Genomic DNA, 6000 nt, shown 5'->3' on the forward strand with positions numbered 1-6000 from the left:
AAGGAACTATTACCACGAAATGTTCATGAAGCAATTGCAGGGATAAGTGGTTTCTTCCGCGATTTATGCACAAGATCAGTGACTCTTGAAGGTATTGAAAATTTGAAGACTAACATAGCTGTGATTCAGTGCAACCTTGAGAAGATATTTCCTCCCTCATTTTTTGATGTTATGGAGCATCTTGTTATTCACCTGGTAAGAGAATTGGAGCTTGGTGGTCCTGTGCAGTATAGATGGATGTATCTGTATGAGCGGTATATGTTCCATTTGAAGAAGATGGTGAAAAATTTAAGTAGGGTGGAAGGGTCTATAGTCGCACAGATGATCAATGAAGAAACTTCAAACTTTGCCGAGTACTACTTTCCAGCAGAAGTTCAGACCAAAAACAGAAGACCTGCTCGGCATGATGATAGAGGCGAACGGGCAACATATCATTGGAAGGTTCCAGACATTTTCACAGACGTTGGACGACTTAGCGGAAAACCAAAAGACCGTCGACTTACTGATCAGGAGCGCAGTCATTTGCAAACATATTTACTCACCAACTGCGAAGATGTTCTTCAATATGAAAGGATTTTCATGGCAGAAAAGCGGTTAGAATATAGATACGCCACAGAGGACGAACTAGAAGAAATGAAGCAGAGAGAATTTGGTGGATGGATGTTTACCTATGTGAGTGATGGTTTGGCCAGAGGTGAAACATTTGACGATTGGATACGCGAGATGGTCGTTGGACCAAACTTTGTTGTGAAGTCATATCCGAGATTTTGTACTCGAGGATATGCATTCACAACTCAGAAGAGGAGACGTTCGAGTACGACTTACGATGCTGGTGTTTGTTCTGCATCAGGAGATGATGTATACTACGGACACATAAATGAGATTTTGGAAATCAAGTATTTGGGCATGGTTGGATTGCGCTGTACTGTTTTCTATTGTGACTGGCACGACAACACTCCAGATCGAGGTGTGAGAACAGATGCATTTGGTGTTACATCAGTAAATTCAAGACGGAAGCTGCAATATTATGATCCTTTCATTCTTGCTTCTCAGGCCGATCAGGTTTGTTATATCAAGTACCCCGGGTAAGGAACAGAGATGATCCATGGGTTACTGTTACAAGACTCAACCCGAGAGGCCGAGTTCAGGGAAGTTCTGAGCTGGAAGACCCACTACAACCAAGCACATCCGGCAACTTAAGTGCAGCAGAAGATTTAGGTGGAGTTGGCCTTGTAGTCGATTTAACTGACTTCGGAGAAGAAGCCGCCGTTCACGAAGAGGATGAACCAGTGATTGGAGAGTTTCACCAAGATCCAGATTCAGATTCATCTGGTGATGACGACTCGGAAGAAGACTAGCCTCGACCTTTTTTTTTTTTTTTTTTAAAGGAAAATTTCGAGGAAATTCCGAGGACAGATAGGTTTTCCTCGGAATTTCCTCGGAATAGATCTTCTCGATTGAAAACCCCAGTTCCTCGGAATTCTGTCGGAAAATTCCGAGGAAATTCCGAGGAACTCTTTATGTTTGTCGGAATTTCCTCGGAAAATACCGAGGAAATTCCGAGGAGATGGGGATTTGATTATAGATTCTTTTTCCTCGGAATCTCCTCGGTATATTCCGAGGAAATTCCGACGAACATAAGGATTTCCTCGGAATCTCCTCGGTATATTCCGAGGAAAATCCGAGGAACTGGGGGTTTTAAATCGAAAACAACGTTTTACGGATTGAATAACACGTATATAACCTTCATTAAGTGTCATAACCAGATTATGATGTTTGGAACTATGAACTTTGGTGTTTTATCCAATAACAAACACTTTTACGATTGCATGAACGAAAACCACACAACGTAAGAGAAACACTTATACACTTTAATAAACGGTAAAGGGAATACTTAGAATTATTTTTGAAATTGTGTTATTTCATGGTTTATGATCATCTATACAAAGAATCCTCAATGGTATGCATTATAATTGTATAAGAAATGAAATACGGCGAAAATAATCGATGTTTTAAAACCCCAAACCCTGGTTCCTCAGAATTTCCTCGGAGATTACCGAGGGTATTCCGAGGAAACTGGATTCGTCGGAATATTTTCATCTAACCGGGTAAACGAAGCCGCCAAATATTTCGGGAAAATTGAATCATAGAATTCCGAGGAAATTCCGACGGAAGTATAAAATATTTCCGAGGAAATTCCGACGGATATTTTCCGTCGGACGCCTCATAAGATTAGGGCGAGCCCGATCTTCTTCCCCATTTCTCTCTTTCTCTCCGCGCCGCTGCACATCTCCTCTCGCGATTCCGGCGATTTCCGGCGATTCCACCGTTCTCTCTCCCGTTTTTTCCGGCGATTCTCCCCTAATCCTCCCCCATAATCATGTAAGAACCCTATCCCACTCTTTAGGTTAGATTTGTATGGTTTTTAAGTAGATTTGATGATTTTGGAATGAGATTTATAGATTTTGTTAGGGTGAATGGTAGATTTGTGTAAAATGGAGTTTGATTATGTATTTCACTTGATTTGAATTTTTTTTTAGTTTTATCAATTTTGTGGTTATAAAAATCGAATTTGAAATTATATATATATATATTGAAAACGTTTTTTGTATATAAAATCTATTTTTGCATTTTAAATTCATTTATAAATTTATTAAACATTTTAAAATCTATAAAACTTTTTTAAGATTAAAATCATTTATATAATATTTAAAAACATTTTTTTTGTATTTATATGTAAAATATAAATTTATATATTTATTAAACATTTTTAAAATTTTTAAACTATTTTTTATTTATTAAAACTTTTTTTTTGTAATTAAAAATGATTTATAAATTTATTAAACATTTTTAAAATCTATAAAACTTTTTTAAGATTAAAAATCATTTATATAATATTTAAAACATTTTTTTGTATTTTATATGTAAAATATAAATTTATATATTTATTAAACATTTTTAAAATTTTTAAAGTATTTTTTATTTATTAAAACTTTTTTTATTAATTATTAAACTATTATATTTTTGTGATTAAAAACTATGTTTTTAAACTATTTTAATTTAAACTGTTTTTTTTAATTAAAATTATTAGAACTAATTTTTAAATATGTTTTTTTTATTTACAGGTCTAATGATGATCAGATCCGGCCTCGCCAGCGTCGTAGCCGGGGTGGTATGGGGAGCCAGTCTCGGGGTTCTTCCAGCCATGTTCAGGATTCCGTTTCGCCCCACAGCTCATACCAAACATCTCCCTCTCCATTACTCGCTCCTGCTGCTCCCTCTCCCGCTGCTGCACCCGCTCCTGGTCCCGCTGCTGCACCCGCTCCTGGTCCCGCTGCTGCACCTGGTCCTCTGGGAGTGATGAGGGTTGCGGAGTTGGTTCGACAGCCCGGTCGTGACCATCTTCCCTATCTCACTGAGTATCCACATGGACATGGTCAAACATGGTAATTTAAACTTTTATTTTTTAAACTATTTTTAATTTTTAAACTATTTTTTTATTAATAATTTATTTTTTTGTTAGGTTCAACCGATCCGGGAACGGGATCAGCGCATGGATCAACCGTATGATGTACTCGGCCCTCGACAGCGGACATCCGACTTTCACTCACTTCCCTGTCGAGAAGCAGCATCTGTGGTTTCAGCAGTTTGCGGTAAGTATTCTAATTTTTAAATTATATTTTTTATATTATTAAAACTATTTTTTGTAATTATTAAACTATTTTCTATATTTATTAGACATTTTAAATATTATTAAAACTTATTTTTGTAATTATTAAACTAATTTATATATTTATTAGACATTTTAAATATTATTAAAACTTATTTTTGTAATTATTAAATTATTTTTTTAATTATTAAACTATTTTTTATTTATTAAAACGACGATTTTTGTAATTTTTAAACTATTATATTTTTGTGCTTAAAAACTATTTTTAAACTATTTCAGCAAGAATTCAACTGGAATGCCGATGATACGCTCTCTATCTATCACCATTTTGTCCATAAAGTTATGGACAACTATGGGAAGCAGATGTACGAGTGGAAGAAGAAGTGGGAAGTAAACAAGGTAGTTTTTAATTTATTAACAATTTTTAATTTATTAAACTATTTTTAAAATTATTAAACTTTTTTTTTTTAAATTAAAAGGTCCCAAAGTCGATGAACGGCACGGTCTGGAAGGAGTTGTGTGCGCATTGGGATAAAGAAGAGACGAAAGAAACTTCTTCCACCAACTCCAACAACCGCAGGAGCGACCGTAAAGGAAAGGGCATCTACAAGCATAACTTGGGTGCTCAATCTATTGCCACTCTGGCGGATCGCATGGTAAGCTCAACCGCTTTTTCTTCAATTATTTAAGTTTCAGAATTTTATTTTTTTTGCATTTTCAAATCTCTAATGTTTGTCTAATTTATTTTTTTTCAAGGCGGAAGAAAATGAAGGCCACCCAGTTGATGATCTCGCCCTTATGAAAAGGGCGTATACCAACAAGAAGACCGGCCAGATTGATGATGGTCTTGTGAGGGACGTGGTCGACCTGGTCCAGACTCAGGTGTATGACGAAGTGTCTCAGCTTCAAACCGATGATGACGATTCGACGGCCTCGACCAACTTGTCTCGGGTTCGAATCAACGAAATCGTTGAATCGGTAAGTTTTTTTTTTAAAAGTTCAATTTAATTATTTCTTGATTTTTATTTATCATCAATTTAAATTATCTTAACTTCGTTTTATTTATATTTCAGTCGGTTCCAAAGAAAAAGGGACGTTTGGTCGGTTGGGTCGTCGCGCTCCGGTCGGCTGCTCCTTCTTCTGCACCACATGCGTATGTTGATCCAGAAGTTCTTACGGCTCAGCTGAAGGACAAGGATGATCGATATCTGCGTTGGAGGCTCAGATGGCAGCTCAACAGGCGGGCTATGAGACCCAGAAGAGGCTGAACGAGCAGATGATGGACATGATGAAGAGGATGTACCCGAACGAGACGTTCCCGAACATTCAAGACCCGTAGTTTTTTTTTTTCTAAAAACTCTGAATGTTTTATTTAAATTTGAATATTATCTACTATGTTTTATTTTATGTTTTATTCAATTTAATTTTAAATTTTAAAAATTTTAATTTTTTTCCAAAAAAAAATAATTTTTAAAAAAAATAAATTTTTTCAAAATTCCGAGGGAATGGAGGTCCTCGGATAATTCCGAGGAACTTTTATCCCTCGGTAAATTCCGACGAACATTAAGTTCCTCGGATTGTCTGAGGGAAAGGATTCCTCGGAATTTTCCGAGAAACTCAATTCCCTCGGAAAATTCCGAGGGAAGAAAGTTCCTCGGAAATTTCCGAGGAACAAATGTTCCTCGGAATTTTCCGAGGAACAAATGTTCCTCGGATTTTCCGAGGAACTTTCTTCCTCGGAATTTTCCGATAATATTCCGAGAAATATTTCGTCGAAACTCCGAGGATTGGACCATCGGAATTCCTTCGGTATTTTCCGAGGAACCTTCCGACGAACATTGTGTCCTCGGAGTTTCCTCGGAATTTTGTTCCTCGGAATTCCGTCGGAAAATTCCGACGGAATTCCGAGGAATTATGAATTTCCGAGGAGTTATTTCCGAGGACTTTTTTCGTCGGTATGTCCTCGGAATAACGTTATTCCGACGACATACCGACGATTTTTTCCCTCAGTATCCCGATGTTTTTTGTAGTGAAATCATTTAGTCTTGAAAACAGTGTACGGTATATGGGAAAAGGAGCCTACCACTTCTCAACATGAAGTTCTGAACGAGCACATATATCGACTAAATCCAGTCTTGACTTCAAATTATCCTTGTTTTACCTGAACATTAAGGATCGTGTTCATCAGGTTGTCAAAAAAGTTCTTCTCGATATGCATGACATCTAAAATATGCCTTAGTAGATGATCCTCCCAGTATGGCAGATCCCAAAAAATACTTTTTTTGTGCCAGTTATGTAGGTTTCCAACACCATCTACCGGAAAATGCTCA

This window comes from Brassica napus, unplaced genomic scaffold, assembly GCF_020379485.1.
Source record: "Brassica napus cultivar Da-Ae unplaced genomic scaffold, Da-Ae ScsIHWf_651;HRSCAF=957, whole genome shotgun sequence".
NCBI lineage: Eukaryota > Viridiplantae > Streptophyta > Magnoliopsida > Brassicales > Brassicaceae > Brassica > Brassica napus.